The 17,911-nt window shown below is 38.3% G+C and overlaps 1 pseudogene; it reads right to left on the bottom strand.

Moving 5' to 3' along the window:
- Positions 1-1,517: 1,517 nt before the first annotated feature.
- On the bottom strand, positions 1,518-2,164 carry LOC104671919 (annotated as a pseudogene).
- Between the last annotated feature and the right edge of the window lie 15,747 nt (positions 2,165-17,911).

The following is a 17,911-nucleotide window of genomic DNA, read 5'->3' as shown; positions in this document are numbered from 1 at the left end:
TCAAAACGGTATTATACTTGCTAATAATTACCAAAAACCTGATTTTGCTGTACTTTTTTCATCAGGAATTCTGGGACACTTCCCAACTAAACAGACTAAGTTTCTAGAAAAATAAAAAATTGACAAGTCTTCCAAATAAGAGCAATTTGCGGGTGGGAAATACCAGTTCTCTAGGAATGCACAACTAAACCATAGGGTACATTTAAGTCACAAAGTTTTTAAAAATTTGAACAATTATTGTCCAGGTGTGGTGGCACATGCCTGTAATTCTACCACTTTGGGAGGCTGAGGTCAGGAGCTCAAGACCAGCCTGGCCAACATGGTGAAACCCTATCTCTACTAAAAATACAAAAAGTTGACCAGCCTGGCCAACATGGTGAAACCCTGTCTCTACTAAAAATACAAAAAGTTGCCAGGTGTAGTGGCAGGTGCCTGTAATCCTAGCTACTTGGGAGGCTGAGGCAGGAGAATCACTTGAACCCAGGAGGCAGAAGTTGCAGTGAGCTAAGATAGCACCATTGCACTCCCCTGGGAGACAGAGCAAGACTCTGTCTCAAAAATAAATAAATAAATAAATAAAATAAAATAAAATAAAATAAAATAAAATAAAATTCTTACAATTCCTTTTCAAAAAGCACACTATGTTTTAAATACATATCTTAAATATCTAAAACAAATTTTTTCTCCATAGCTCCCCTAATTCCCAAAAATCCTGGTGAAATGGATAGCAAGTGTGTAATGAGAAGGTGCCGTGGACACTGGCTATATGTGAGATATTTGGATTGCCACACTTCCTATGAGTAAAGCAATTAGGGTAGAAACATGGACTGCAGCCTATATAATTTGCACTTTAGAAGGTGGTCTTATAGGCATAAAATTGTCAGATAATGTTTAAAGACCTTTTCCTGGCCCAACAATATTAATCATGCTCATTATAGAACAGTTGGGAAATGCAGAAAAGAAAATAACAACACTATCATTTTAACACAGAGATACCTACTGGCAACATTTTGGTGTTTATTTCCTGTCTTTTTCCTAAGCACACAAAAATACGAATATATACATAAAAAAATGCAGTTATATTGTTGACAGAATTTAATATTTTGCTTTCTTCACTGAATACAATGGTCTTGTGTTGCTCCCCCTTCCCTTTATATATTCTTCATCAGAATTTGTATTAATTCCCAAAAAAATCTTTCATTGACTGAATATACCATAATGTAAAATGATTGAAATGGTATTTATGATTTTATAATTTTTAAAGTTATATTTTGTATATTCATATTTGTTATTTTGCATAAAATTTTAAAAGCTATAAAATGAAAATGTTATCACATTTTTGACAACTGATGCTTCTCAGCATGCAGTTCAACTGGTTCAAGGCCTCTTTATACTTCCCTAAATCCTCAAAGGCTGGAAAGGGACAGCAGGTTAGACACTACACAGGGATATTACACCCCAGCATTGAAGGTCACATTCCAGGAGGTCCAGTCGAAAGTTGCAGATACCATGTTAACTCACACATGGACAACTGAAAGTCTGTTTGTAAAGTTCACATGTTAAACTCCTACAAGCTGTAAAACAGTTGATAGGTTTGTGATCCTACGTATTCCTTTCATGGTGTATAAAATGGATGTTGTTACCTGAACCTAAAATGAGAGTTCCACCTTGCTGAGCTGGATCTCCTTGAAAATCAAAGAGAGGGCCAGTCACTGCCCACCACAAGCTCCAAAGGCTTCCTGAGAGTTTAGGTGGGGGCTCTGTCCTGAGGAGGCCATTTCTTCACCTCTTTTCATTCCCAATCTTTTATAAATTTCCCTCACAGGATGAAATAGATTTCATGAGAATATCCAGGCAGTTTGCAAAACGGCTCAATAGGATAGTAGGATGACTGTTCAATCACTATAAGGGTGACATTTGCTTCTTGTAAGAAACTCTTCAGGATTTTTCAGAGATCCTCTATATATTCGTTGCAAATGTAAAACAGGAAATGTTGCACAAACAGTACCATGGTGCGGCGCTCCCGGAGGAGAGCTCCGAACGGCACCCACTACCTGTGGGAGTCCAGCACTGGTAGCTCGGCTATGGCAGCCACCAGGGACTGCCCATGCTCAGGGCCACTCAGGGCCTGGACAGGGGCAACACCACCGCTGAACTTCAACATCCTTAAAGAAAATAATTTTCCACTCAGAATTTCATACCCAGCCAAACTAGTTTCATAAGCAAAGGAGAAATAAAATCCTTTACAGACAAGCAAATGCTGAGAGATTTTGTCACGACCAGTCCTGCCTTACAAGAGCGCTTAAAGGAAGCACTAAATATGGAAAGGAAAAACTGGTACCACCCACAGCAAAAACACACCAAATGATAAAGGCCATAAACACTATGAAGAAACTGCATCAACTAATGTGCAAAATAACCGGCTAGCATCATAATGACAGGATCAAATTAACACATAACAATATTAACCTTAAACATAAATGGGCTAAATGCCCCAATTAAAAGATATAGACTGGCAAATTGGATAAAAATCAAGACCCATTGGTGTGCAGTATTCAGGAGACCCATCTTATGTGCAAAGACACACATAGGCTCAAAATAAAGGGATGAATGAATATTAACCAAGCAAATGGAAAGAAAAAAAAAAGCAGTGGTTGCAATCCTAGTCTCTGATAAAGCAAACATTAAACCAACAAAGATCAAAAAAGACAAAGAGGGGCATTACATAATGATAAAGGGATCAATGCAGCAAGAAGAGCTAACTATCCTAAATATATATGCACCCAATACAAGAGTACCCAGATTCATGAAGCAAGTTCTTAAGATCTACAAAAAGACTTAGAATCCCACACAATAATAGTAGGGGACTTTAACACCCCACTGTCAATATGAGACAGATCAATGAGACAGAAACTCAACAATGATGTTCAGGACTTGAACGTGGCTCTGGACCAAGTGGACTTAATAGACATCTATAGAGTTCTCCACCCAAAATCAACAGAATATACATTCTTCTCAGCACCACATCACACTTTTTCTATAATTGACCACATAATTGGAAGTAAAACACTCCTCAGCGAATGCAAAAGAATGGAAATCATAAAAAAACAGTCTCTCAGACCACAGTGCAATCAAATTAGAACTCAGGATTAAGAAGCTCATTCAAAACCGCACAACTACATGGAAACCGAGCATCCTGCTCCTGAATGACTACTGGGTAAATAACAAAATTAAGGCAGAAAAAAAGATGTTCTTTGAAACCAATAAGAACAAAGAGACAACGTATGAGAATCTCTGGGACACATTTAAAGCAGTGTGTAGAGGGAAATTTATAGCACTAAATGCCTACAAGAGAAAGCAGGAAAGATCTAAAATCGACACTCTAACATCACAATTAAAAGAACTAGAGAAGCAAGAGCAAACAAATTCAAAAGCTAGCAGAAGGCAAGCTTTTCAACAGATTTTCAGTGTAGACAAAACAGCCCTGTACAGAAAGAAGCTGCCACCTAGGACTTATATAGCTAGACAGGAGAAGTCATTTCCTGGCTTTAAAATTTCAAAGGACAGGCTGACTTGTTTGTTAGGGGATAATGCAGCTGATGACTTTAATTTGAAGTCAATGCTCATTTTCCATTTTGAAAATTCTAGTGCCCTTAAGAATTGTGCTAAATCTACTCTGCTTATTCTCTATAAATGGAACAACCAAGTCCATATAACAGCATATCTGTTTACAGCACTACAGCATGGTTTATTGAATATTTTAGGCCTACCGTTAAGACCACCTCAGGAAAAAGAAAATCCTTTCAAAATATTACTTCTCATTGAAAATGCATCTAGTCACGCAAGAGCTCTGATGGAGATGTATAAGAAGATTGATGTTGTTTTCTTTCCTGCTAATATGGCATTCATCCTGCAGCCTAGAGATCAAAGAGTAACATTGATTTTCAAGTCCTGTTATTTAAGAAATACATTTTGTAAGACTATGGTTGCCAGAGATGATGATTCCTCTGATGAATCTGGGAAAAAGTAAATTAAAACCCTTCTAGAAGTGATTCATCATTCTCACTGCCATTAAGAATACTTGCACTTCATGGGAGGAGGTCAAACTATCAACATTAACGGGAGTTTGGAATAAGTTGATTCCAACCCCAAGGATGACTTTGAGGGATTCAAGACTTCACTGGAAAAAATAACTGCAGATTTGGTGGAAATAGCAAGAAAACTAGAATTAGAAGTGGAGCCAGAAGATGTAACAGAATTGCTGCAGTCTCATGATGAATTTTTTAATAAATGAGGAATTGCTTTTTATGTATGAGCAAAGAAAGCAGTTTCTTGGAATGGAATCTCCTGGTGGAGATGCTGTGAACATTGTTGAAATGACAACGAAGGATTTATAATATTACATAAACATTTGATAAAGCAGTGGTGGGGTTCGAGAGCATAGACTTTAATTTTAAAAGAAGTACTACTGTGGGTAAAATGTTATCAACAAGAATCACATGATGTAGAGAAATGGTATAAAAGAAAGGGTCAATGAATTTGGCAAACTTTACTGTTTTCTAGATTTAAGAAATTGCCACAGCTACCTCATTCTTTATGTGCCACCACCCTGATCATTCAGCAGCCATAGACATCAAGGCAAGACCCTCCATCAGTAAAAACATTACAACTCACTGAAGGTTCAGATGATTGTTAGCATTTTCAGGCAAGCACTAAAATATTTTCAATAAAAGAATGTGCATTATTTATACATAATGCTATTGCACACTTAATAGACTACAATGTAGTGTAAACATAACTTTTATATGAAATAGAAAACTAAAAAAATCATGTGACTCACTTTATTGTGATATTTACTTTGTTACAATATTTGCTTTCTTGTAGTGGTCAGGAACTGCATTTGCAGTATTTCCAAGGTATTCTTGTACTTGAACTGCATGAATTGTATGTCCATGAATTAAACCTCACTAAACCTGTTTTGTTTAAATTTGACAATAAGAAAATTTTAAAAACACAAAATATTTGAATAGACACTTCACCATAAATAGAGACAGCAATAGCAAATAAATCCAAGAAAAGAAGCTCAGTATCATTAGTTATTAGGGGAATGCAAATTAACCACAATGAGATACCACCACTTACCTATTACAATGGCAAAAAATGGACCATATAAAAAAATAGCAAGGATATAGAGCAATTAGAACTGCTACATACACTGCAGATGGAAATACAAATTGGTACAACTATTTTGAAAAACAGTTTGGCAGCTTCTTTTTTTTTTATTATTATACTTTAAGTTCTAGTGTACATGTGCATAACGTGCAGGTTTGTTACATATGTATACTTGTGCCGTGTTGGTGTGCTGCACCCATCAACTCGTCAGCACCCATCAGTTCGTCATTTATATCAGGTATAACTCCCAATGCAATCCCTCCCCCCTCCCACCCCCCATGATAGGCCCCAGTGTGTGATGTTCCCCTTCCCGAGTCCAAGTGATCTCATTGTTCAGTTCCCACCTATGAGTGAGAACATGCGGTGTTTGGTTTTCTCTTCTTGTGATAGTTTGCTAAGAATGATGGTTTCCAGCTGCTTCCATGTCCCTACAAATGACGCAAACTCATCCTTTATTATGGCTGCATAGTATTCCATGGTGTATATGTGCCACATTTTCTTAATCCAGTCTGTCACAGATGGACATTTGGGTTGATTCCAAGTCTTTGCTATTGTGAATAGTGCCGCAATAAACATACGTGTGCATGTGTCTTTTTTTTTTTTTTTTAACTTAGGCTTTTTTATTATTATTATTATTATCCTTAAGTTCTCCGGTACTTGTGCAAAATATGCAGGTTTGCTACATACGTATACTTGTGCCATGTTGGTGTGCTGCACCCATCAACTCGTCAGCACCCATCAGTTCGTCATTTATATCAGGTATAACTCCCAATGCAATCCCTCCCCCCTCCCACCCCCCATGATAGGCCCCGGTGTGTGATGTTCCCCTTCCCCAGTCCAAGTGATCTCATTGTTCAGTTCCCACCTATGAGTGAGAACATGCGGTGTTTGGTTTTCTTTTCTTGTGATAGTTTGCTAAGAATGATGGTTTCCAGCTGCATCCATGTCCCTACAAAGGATGCAAACTCATCCTTTTTAATGGCTGCATAGTATTCCATGCTGTATATATGCCACATTTTCTTAATCCAGTCTGTCACAGATGGACATTTGGGTTGATTCCAAGTCTTTGCTATTGTGAATAGTGCCGCAATAAACATACGTGAGCATGTGTCTTTATAGCAGCATGATTTATAATCCTTTGGGTATATACCCAGTAGTGGGATGGCTGGGTCATATGGTACATCTAGTTCTAGATCCTTGAGGAATTGCCATACTGTTTTCCATAATGGTTGAACTAGTTTACAATCCCACCAACAGTGTAAAAGTGTTCCTATTTCTCCACATCCTCTCCAGCACCTGTTGTTTCCTGACTTTTTAATGATTGCCATTCTAACTGGTGTGAGATGGTATCTCATTGTGGTTTTGACTTGCATTTCTCTGATGACGAGTGATGATGAGCATTTTTTCATTTGTCTGTTGGCTGTATGCATGTCTTCTTTTGAGAAATGTCTGTTCATATCCTTTGCCCACTTTTTGATGGGGTTGTTTGTTTTTTTCTTGTAAATTTGTTTGAGTTCCTTGTAGGTTCTGGATATCAGCCCTTTGTCAGATGGGTAGATTGCAAAAATTTTCTCCCATTCTGTAGGTTGCCTGTTCACTCTGATGGTAGTTTCTTTTGCTGTGCAGAAGCTCTTTAGTTTAATGAGATCCCATTTGTCAATTTTGGCTTTTGTTGCCGTTGCTTTTGGTGTTTCAGACATGAAGTCCTTGCCCATGCCTATGTCCTGAATGGTACTACCTAGGTTTTCTTCTAGGGATTTTATGGTATTAGGTCTAACATTTAATTCTCTAATCCATCTTGAATTAATTTTCATATAAGGAGTAAGGAAAGGATCCAGTTTCAGGTTTCTATTTATAGCTAGCCAATTTTCCCAGAATCATTTCTTAAATAGGGAATCCTTTCCCGATTTCTTGTTTCTCTCAGGTTTGTCAAAGATCAGATGGCTGTAGTCGTGTCATATTATTTCTGAGGACTCCGTTCTGTTCCATTCGTCTATGTCTCTGTTTCGGTGCCAGTACCATGCTGTTTTGGTTACTGTAGACTTGTAGTATACTTTGAAATCAGGTAGGGTGATGCCTCCAGCTTTGTTCATTTGACTTGGCAATGCGAGCTCTTTTTTGGTTCCATATGAACTTTAAAGCCGTTTTTTCCAATTCTGTGAAGAAACTCATTGGTAGCTTGATGGGGATGGCATTGAATCTATAAATAACCTTGGGCAGTATGGCCATTTTCACGATATTGATTCTTCCTATCCACGAGCATGGTATGTTCTTCCATTTGTTTGTGTCCTCTTTTATTTCACTGAGCAGTGGTTTGTAGTTCTCCTTGAAGAGGTCCTTTACATCCCTTGCAAGTTGGATTCCTAGGTATTTTATTCTCTTTGAAGCAATTGTGAATGGAAGTTCATTCCTGATTTGGCTCTCTGCTTGTCTGTTACTGGTGTATAAGAATGCTTGTGATTTTTGCACATTAATTTTGTATCCTGAGACTTTCCTAAAGTTTCTTACCAGCTTAAGGAGATTTGGAGCTCAGACAATGGGGTTTTCTAAATATACAATCATGTCATTTGCAAACAGGGACAATTTGACTTCTTCTTTTCCTAACTGAATACCCTTTATTTCTTTCTCTTGCCTGATTGCCCTAGCCAGAACTTCCAACACTATGTTGAATAGGAGTGGTGAGAGAGGGCATCCCTGTCTTGTGCCAGTTTTCAAAGGGAATTTTTCCACTTTTTGCCCATTCAGTATGATATTGGCTGTGGGTTTGTCATAAATAACTCTTATTATTTTGAGGTACGTTTCATCAATACCGAATTTATTGAGCGTTTTTAGCATGAAGGGCTGTTGAATTTTGTCAAAGGCCTTTTGTGCATCTATTGAGATGATCATGTGGTTCTTGTCTTTGGTTCTGTTTATATGCTGCATTACGTTCATTGATTTGCGAATGTTGAACCAGACTTGCATCCCAGGGATGAAGCCCACTTGATCATGGTGGATAAGCTTTTTGATATGCTGCTGAATCCGGTTTGCCAGTATTTTATGGAGGATTTTTGTATGGATGCTCATCAGGGATATTGGTCCAAAATTCTCTTTTTTTGTTGTGTCTCTGCCAGGCTTTGGTATCAGGATGATGTTGGCCTCATAAAATGAGTTAGGGAGGATTCCCTCTTTTTCTATTGATTGGAATAGTTTCAGAAGGAATGGTACCAGCTCCTCCTTGTACCACTGGTAGAATTCAGCTGTGAATCCATCTGGTCCTGGACTTTTTTTGCTTGGTAGGCTATTAATTATTGCCTCAATTTCAGAGCCTGCTATTGGTGTATTCAGGGATTCAACTTCTTCCTGGTTTAATCTTGGAAGAGTGTAAGTGTCCAGAAAATTATCCATTTCTTCTAGATTTTCTAGTTGATTTGCGTAGAGGTGTTTATAGTATTCTCTGATGGTAGTTTGTATTTCTGTGGGGTCGGTGGTGATATCCCCTTTATCATGTTTTATTGCATCTATTTGATTCTTCTCACTTTTCTTCTTTATTAGTCTTGCTAGCAGTCTGTCAATTTTGTTGATCTTTTCAAAAAACCAACTCCTGGATTCATTGATTTTTTGGAGGGTTTTTGTGTCTCTGTCTCCTTGAGTTCTGCACTGATCTTAGTTATTTCTTGTCTTCTGCTAGCTTTTGAATGTGTTTTCTCTTGCCCCTCTAGTTCTTTTAATTGTGATGTTAGAGTGTCAAATTTAGATCTTTCCTGCTTTCTCTTGTGGGCATTGAGTGCTATAAATTTCCCTCCACGCACTGCTTTAAATGTGTCCCAGAGATTCTGGTATGTTGTATCTTTGTTCTCATTGGTTTCAAAGAACATCTTTATTTCTGCCTTCATTTCGTTATGTACCCAGTAGTCATTCAGGAGCAGGTTGTTCAGTTTCCATATATTTGAGCAGTTTTGATTGAGTTTCTTAGTCCTGAGTTCTAGTTTGATTACACTGTGGACTGAGAGACAGGTTGTTGTAATGTCTGTTCTTGTACATTTGCTGAGGAGTGCTTTACTTCCAATTATGTGGTCAATTTTGGAATGAGTGCGATGTGGTGCTGAGAAGAATGTATATTCTGTTGATTTGGTGTGGAGAGTTCTATAGATGTCTATTAGGTCCGCTTGGTGCAGAGCTGAGTTCAATTCCTGGATATCCTTCTTAACTTTCTGTCTCATTGATCTTTCTAATGTTGACAGTGGAGTGTTGAAGTCTCCCATTATTATTGTATGGTAGTCTAAGTCTCTTTGTATGTCTCTAAGGACTTGCTTTATGAATTTGGGTGCTCCTGTGTTGGGTGCATATATATATAGGATAGTTAGCTCTTCCTGTTGAATTGATCATTTTACCATTATGTAATGGCCTTCTTTGTCTCTTTTGATCTTTGACGGTTTAAAGTCTGTTTTATCAGAGATTAGGATTGCAACCCCTGCTTTTTTTTGTTCTCCATTTGCTTGGTAGATCTTCCTCCATCCCTTTATTTTGAGCCTATGTATGTCTCTGCATGTGAGATGGGTCTCCTGAATACAGCAGACTGATGGGTCTTGACTCTTTATCCAGTTTGGCAGTCTGTGTCTTTTAATTGGAGCATTTAGTCCATTTACATTTAAGGTTAATTTTGTTATGTGTGAACTTGATCCTGCCATTATGATATTAACTGGTTATTTTGCTCTTTAGATGATGCAGTTTCTTCCTAGCCTTGATGGTCTTTATATTTTGGCATGCTTTTGCAATGGCTGGTACCGGTTGTTCCTTTCCATGTTTAGTGCTTCCTTCAGGGTCTCTTGTAAGGCAGGCCTGGTGGTGACAAAATCTCTAAGCATTTGCTTACCTGTAAAGGATTTTATTTCTCCTTCACTTATGAAACTTAGTTTGGCTGGATATGAAATTCTGGGTTTAAAATTCTTTTTTTTTTTTTTTTTTTTTTTTTTTTTTTACATATGTATACGTGTGCCATGTTGGTGTGCTGCACCCATCAACTCGTCAGCACCCATCAATTCATCATTTATATCAGGCATAACTCCCAAAGCAATCCCTCCCCCCTCCCCGCTCCCCATGATAGGCCCCGGCGTGTGATGTTCCCCTTCCTGAGTCCAAGTGATCTCATTGTTCAGTTCCCACCTATGAGTGAGAACATGCGGTGTTTGGTTTTCTTTTCTTGTGATAGTTTGCTGAGAATGATGGTTTCCAGCTGCATCCATGTCCCTATAAAGGACGCAAACTCATCCTTTTTTATGGCTGCATAGTATTCCATGGTGTATATGTGCCACATTTTCTTAATCCAGTCTGTCACTGATGGACATATGGGTTGATTCCAAGTCTTTGCTATTGTGAATAGTGCCTCAATAAACATACGTGTGCATGTGTCTTTATAGCAGCATGATTTATAATCCTTTGGGTATATACCCAGTAGTGGGATGGCTGGGTCATATGCAACCTCTAGTTCTATATCCTTGAGGAATCGCCATACTGTTTTCCATAATGGTTGAACTAGTTTACAATCCCACCAACAGTGTAAAAGTTTTCCTATTTCTCCACATCCTCTCCAACACCTGTTGTTTCCTGACTTTTTAATTATTGCCATTCTAACTGGTGTGAGATGGTATCTCATTGTGGTTTTGATTTGCATTTCTCTACTGGTACCAAAACAGAGATATAGACCAATGGAACAGAACTGAGTCCCCACAAATTATACCACACATCTACAGCCATCTGTTCTTTGACAAACCTGAGAGAAATAAGAAATGGGGAAAGGATTCCCTATTTAAGAAATGGTGCTAGGAAAATTGGCTAGCCATAAGTAGAAAGCTGAAACTGGATCCTTTCTTTACTCCTTATACGAAGATTAATTCAAAGTGGATTAGAGCCTTAAATGTTAGACCTAATACCATAAAAACCCTAGAAGAAAACCTAGGTAATACCGTTCAGGACATAGGCATGGGCAAGGACTTCATGTCTAAAACACCAAAAGCAACGGCAGCAAAAGACAAAATTGACAAATGAGATCTAACTAAACTAAAGAGCTTCTGTACAGCAATAGAAACTACCATCAGAGTGAACAGGCAACCTACAGAATGGGAGAAAATTTTTGCAATCTACTCATCCGACAAACGGCTAATATCCACAATCTACAAGGAACTCAAACAAACATACAAGAAAAAAACAAACAACCCCATCAAAAAGTGGGTAAAGTATATGAACAGACATTTCTCAACAGAAGACATTCATACAGCCAACAGACACATGAAAAAATACTCATCATCACTCGCCATTAAAACTCTTTTCTTTAGGAATGTTGAATATTGGCCCCCACTCTCTTCTGGCTTACAGAGTTTCTGCCAAGAGATCTGCTGTTATTCTGATGGGCTTCCCTTTGTGGATAACCCGACCTTTCTCTCTGGCTGCCCTTAAGACTTTTTCCTTCATTTCAACTTTGGTGTATCTGGCAATTATGTGTCTTGGAGTTGCTCTTCTCGAGGAGTATCTTTGTGGCGTTCTCTGTATTTCCTGAATTTGAATGTTGACCTGCCCTACTAGGTTGGGGAAGTTCTCCTGGATGATATCCTGAAGAGTGTTTCCCAACTTGGTTCCATTTTCCCCCTCACTTTCAGGCACCCCAATCAGACGTAGATTTGGTCTTTTTACTTCTTTCAGGCTTTGTTCATTTCTTTTTCTTCTTTTTTCTTTTGGTTTCCCTTCTCTCTTCATTTCATTCATTGTTCCTCAATCGCTGATACTCTTTCTTCCAGTTGATCGAGTCGGTTACTGAAGCTTGTGCATTTGTCACGTATTTCTCGTGTCATGGTTTTTATCTCTGTCATTTCGTTTATGACCTTCTCTGCATTAATTATTCTAGGTGTCAATTCCTCCACTCTTTTTTCAAGATTTTTAGTTTCTTTGCGCTGAGTACGTAATGCCTCCTTTTAGCTCTGAGAAGTTTGATGGACTGAAGCCTTCTTCTCTCATCTCGTCAAAGTCATTCTCTGACCAGCTTCGATCTGTTGCTGGCGATGAGCTGTGCTCCTTTGCAGGGGAACTGCGCTCTTATTTTTTGAATTTCCAGCTTTTCTGCCCTGCTTTTTGCCCATCTTTGTGGTTTTATCTGTCTCTGGTCTTTGATGATGGTGACGTACTGATGGGGTTTTGGTATCGGTGTTCTTCCTGTTTGATAGTTTTCCTTCTTGCAGTCAGACCCTCAGCTGTAGGTCTGTTGGAGATTGCTTGAGGTCCACTCCAGACCCTGTTTGCCTGGGTATCAGCAGCAGAGGTTGCAGAAGATAGAATATTGCTGAACAGCGAGTGTACCTGTCTGATTCTTACTTTGGAAGCTTCCTCTCAGGGGTTTACTCCACCCTGTGAGGTGTGGGGTGTGAGACTGCCCCTAGTGGGGGATGTCTCCCAGTTAGGCTACTCAGGGGTCAGGGACCCACTTGAGCAGGCAGTCTGTCCGTTCTCAGATCTCACCCTCCATGTGGGGAGATCCACTGCTCTCTTCAAAGCTATCAGACAGAGTTGTTTGCGTCTGCAGAGGTTCCTGCTGCTTTTTTTGTTGTTGTTGTTTAGCTGTGCCCTGTCCCCAGAGGTGGAGTCTACAGAGACAGGCAGGTTTCCTTGAGCTGCTGTGAGCTCCACCCAGTTCAAGCTTCCCAGCGGCTTTGTTTACCTACTTAATCCTCATCAATGGCGGGCGCCTCTCCCCCAGCCTCGCTGCTGCCTTGCAGTTAGATCGCAGACTGCTGTGCTAGCAATGAGGGAGGCTCCGTGACCGTTGGACCCTCCCGGCCAGGTGTGGGATACAATCTCCTGGTGTGCCCGTTTGCTCAAAGCACAGTATTGGGGTGGGAGTCACCCGATTTTCCAGGTGTTGTGTGTCTCAGTTCCCCTGGCTAGGAAAAGGGATTCCCTTCCCCCTTGCGCTTCCCAGGTGAGGCGATGCCTCGCCCTGCTTCAGCTCTCGCTGGTCGGGCTGCAGCAGCTGACCAGCACCAATTGTTTGGCACTCCCTAGTGAGATGACCCCAGTACCTCAGTTGAAAATGCAGAAATCATCGGTCTTCTGTGTTGCTCGCGCTGGGAGTTGGAGACTGGAGCTGTTCCTACTCGGCCATCTTGCTCTGCCGCCCTGGCAGCTTCTTAAGTTAACCATCCAACTACCATATGAATCAGTCATTTCTTTCTTAGATATTTAATCAAGGCAAATAAAAGAATATATCTACACCAAGGCATGTATACAAATACTCATAGCAACTTAATTTGTAAAACTGGAAATAACTCAAAGGTTCATCACAGTTGAATGAATAAACAAATTGTGGTATATGCATTCTAGCAGGCAGAAGAAAAAGTGTACTAGAGATCAGAAGACCTGTCTTTCATTTCTGGAGTTTCATGAGTTAGAATAAGTACAGTAACATTAAAATTTGTCACTGCTCTTATTTAGACAATGAAGGAAATAATATCTCCCTTTTTTGTATGTTGGTTCTAAAACTCAAATGAGGTAAATATATGCAATTATTTGGTAAGCTATAATTTTATGAAATTTTATTGGTTTTAACTTATTGATTTTTTTCTGATTGCATCTATGAAATTATATTTTCTGAAATTTTAGTTTTTCTTTCTTCAGGTGTATTATCATATTAAAGAAGGCCTTAGAACTTTTTCTTTAAGTCCTTAGCTAATAACTGATACATTTTGACATTCTTGGAAGGTTCATTTTTTTTTGATAATTTACTTCCTGTGAAACACAAAAGGCTAGTATAAGGGGTGACAAGAATATCATCATGACTGATTGTTGATTTTTTAGCACATTAGCAAATATTCATATTCAGTCTTTGAGTTTTGGGCTCCTGCCCCCAATAAAAGATTTTGGGCACTCAAGTATCCAGTCCATGTTTACTCTTGCATGGCCAATCTCAAATAATGCCTTCAAATTGGAGCATATCTTTATTGTTAGAAAATATAATTACGAATAATACATGTAAGTTAGGCTTCAATGTTCTGCAGGTTTATTCTCTCTGGTTTACTGTCCCTCTTAAAAACATTTTTGTGTAAAAGCATAAAACTGAATGAAGCTAATTTCACCAAAGAATGTATATATTTAAGTAAGTCAAGCATTGGACTGTTACACAGCATTATGCTACTTAATAGTCTCAATTTGGCTTTTATTGGCTTAAACTATATTGATGATTTACTGTACATGAACTGTCTATCACAGCGATGTATTTCTTGGTGAATATAGAATGAAAAGAAAAGAAAAGAAAAGAAAAGAAAAGAAAAGAAAAGAAAAGAAAAGAAAAGAAAAGAAAAGAAAAGAAAAGAAAAGCCCAAGCAGAAGAAAGGTGGTTTTCCCATCAGGGGAAAAATGGTTTCTGGTTTGTCAGTTCTACAAAAGAGGATGGTGCTTTTTTCCAAGTGGTGGAAGAAGGTTTATTTGGTGGTGGCTTCTTCTTCTTTCTTCTTTCTTCTTTCTTCTTTCTTCTTCCTTCTTCCTTCTTCCTTCTTCCTTCTTCCTTCTTCCTTCTTTCTTCTTCCTTCTTCCATCTTCCTCCTCCTCCTCCTCCTCCTCCTCCTCCTCCTCCTCCTCCTCCTTCTTCTTCTTCTTCTTCTTCTTCTTCTTCTTCTTCTTCTTCTTCTTCTTCTTCTTCTTTTCTTCTTCTCCTTCTTCTTCTTCTCCTCCTCCTCCTCTTCCTCCTCGTCCTCCTCTTTCTTCTCCTCCTCCTTCTCCTCCTTCTCCTCCTCCTTCTTCTTCTTCTTCTGATGGGGTCTTTCTCTGTTGCCCAGGCTGGAGGGCAGTCGCACAATCTCAGCTCACTGCAAGCTCCGCCTCCCAGGTTCATACCATTCTCCTGCCTCAGCCTCCCGAGTAGCTGGGACTACAGGCGGCCGCCACCGCACCAGGCTATTTTTTTTTTTTTTTTGTATTTTTAGTGGAGACGGAGTTTCACCATGGTCTTGATCTCTTGACCTCGAGATCCGCCCGCCTTGGCCTCCCAAAGTGCTGGGATTACAGGCGTGAGCCACTGCTCCCAGCCTATTTGGCTTCTTCTTTTAATAGGAGCTCGTTTCTTCTTCATGATGGTCATCTGTCCTGACAGATAGCCCTTTAACTTGCTTATGAATTTTAGAAAATTCTTTGGATCATGTTGTGTTTGCATATGTATTTGTTCTTTGTCATTGCTATGCCATGTTTATTTTAGTTTACCTCCCTCTCTCTTTCTGTCTCTGTCTAGTCAGACAATCGTGAGGATTAATTTCTGAAAAGTTAGCAAAGGCTAATATTCTTTTTTAATCCCTTTCACTACCTCTGTCTTCTACAAAGATTTAACTCTGAGGGGGTTATGTAATTAACAGTCACCAATTTTGTTTGTTTTTACCCCTCTACAAGGAAATAGACTAAATAGCCAAGTTGCAAGATACCACTACTTCTTTTAAGAATGATGGGTTTCCCAGGTGATACTTGAAAGAAGAGATAATGACCACCTATCTCCTTCATCCTGGTCACACAGAAAGGTAGGTGAGTAGCAGCTCCTCCAGGATACATATCTACATTTGCACTATTATGTGACTCACTCTATCTGCTTCTTCAAAACATTGCTTCTTATTATGTTTGCCTATGTGATGATAGTCAACTCACAAAAATAGCTGCTATTCAATGATGAGTACAAAATGAAAAACTTGGAAGATCAGGAAAATGCTTTCTTCCTTGGGGATCTTACAAGCTATTTAGCAGTTATTTATTGAACATCTACTATATGCAAGGCTTAGCACAGGGCCTTAGAAATGAATAACACTCACCTTGTCCTCGTGAAGCTCAGTATAGCAGAATGAAAGCTAGTCAGAACCTTCTTCTTAGTGTACTTCCTGACTGTGGAGGCAACTTATGACCCTTCTCTTGACTACCCACAAAGATATTGTTATTGCATTTATAAATCATTAAAACTAGAATCAGAAGGGGACTTCTCAGGAACAGATATAGGTACACAGATTGACTCTTTCATCATGATAGTTGTGGCAACAAGGAGCTGCAAATAACATGTTTGCTAGCATGGTCAGCTCAAATCTCAGTGCTTCATGGGAATAGATTTTTCCACAGCTTGATAATACAAAGTTGGGCAGTAACCCTAAGATCCCTACAATATCAACTCTAGGAAAGCACCTCACTCTTGAACATGTCATACATCTAATAGAGAGTTATGAGTATATTTACATAAAGCTACATACCTTTTTTTGAAATTTTCTTGTGTATGAATGAACCATGGAATATACTTTCTAATAATTTCAGATTAAATAAGATTTCCAGTTTCTTCTCGATTTTAACTGATTTTTTTACCTATCCAATAACCTTGACTCAGATGATTTATTCACACAGTAAACAAATTTTCCAAGGCATTCTTAATTTCAAACATTCTCTTTCATTATCTTTCTAAGCCTTCAGAATATTCCAAAACTTCTAATTTTTTTTCTTTTGTTTTATCTGTTTATTTTCTTGACACACCCTTAGGAGGTCCTAATGTCATGTGTCCTGAAATTCTAATTTTTTTATATCTAAGTTACACCTCCTAGATTGCATCCAGCACCAAGAAACAACACAAAACCCTCATGTGTCCGAACTTATGGCCTGATTTGGAGTTTGGAAAAATACAGCCACTATACTACTAAAGTAATCTTTAAGGAATGGAAAAATTCCCAAAGCTGAGGAGTGGGAAGAATAATAAGAACCTCCACAAACCTTTGTTAGGCCACAATTTGCTTCTGGACCATAGTTTAATGATCTGACTTCTAGAGAGAAAACATTTTTTGAACCACCTAAAATTATAAAATGTCAAGTGGTTACTAGTGTAATGATTAACATTTTAATTTTAATGTTCTCAAAATGACTTATTATTTTATTTTGGAGTGAGGTAGAAAGGGATGGCTCTTCTTATTCAAGTGTTATTTTGTTTGTATGTTTCTGTCAAGTTTGTAAACTGTACCTATGTCTTTTCATTTAATTGGATCAGGAAAGTCTCCTCATGGTGAAAGTCTGATGTATTTCAAGTAGTTAGGAATTCATGTTTATTCTAAATTGTGGTCTTTTAAGATTTATGATCTTATTTTGTTTTGCATAAAAGGTCAAAAAGAGGAAATAGTCATACTTAATCTGTAAATCATGGATAAGATCTATATAAAAACATTTTGCTACTTAATAAAATTTAGATAATAGTTATTAAATTCACTGTTCATCTGTGGTTCTCTTTTTAAAAATGGTCTTATTTATAATTTATATAAATATAATTCAAAATTATACATATAACTCAGCTATTATTCTTTAAAACTGAATCTTTTTTATTTTTTATTATTATTATACTTTAAGTTCTAGAGTACATGTGCATAACGTGCAGGTTTGTTTATGTATCCTTGTGCCATGTTGGTGTGCTGCACCCATCAACTCGTCAGCACCCATCAACTCGTCATTTACATCAGGTATTACTTACGGTTGCAAAATAAGTTTTCTTAGGCCTGTGGAATATTCTCAGGGTCAATATGTATAAAAGACTAAAAAAGTGCTACATCTCGGATTAGCACAATTATTGAATAATTGGCACAATTATCTCAGCCTGTGAGATCCAAATATCTTTGTGCCCTAATTATAATACTTAACTTTAAATGGGTAAAAGGTGTTTCAGTGGTTGATTTATCAAGTTCTCATCATAGGTTTGCCTTCTGCTCATTGAATCTAT

Source organism: Rhinopithecus roxellana, chromosome 7 (genome assembly GCF_007565055.1).
Source record: "Rhinopithecus roxellana isolate Shanxi Qingling chromosome 7, ASM756505v1, whole genome shotgun sequence".
Lineage (NCBI taxonomy): Eukaryota > Metazoa > Chordata > Mammalia > Primates > Cercopithecidae > Rhinopithecus > Rhinopithecus roxellana.
The sequence above is the reverse complement of the archived record's forward strand: the minus strand, read 5'-3'. Positions and strand labels throughout refer to the sequence as shown.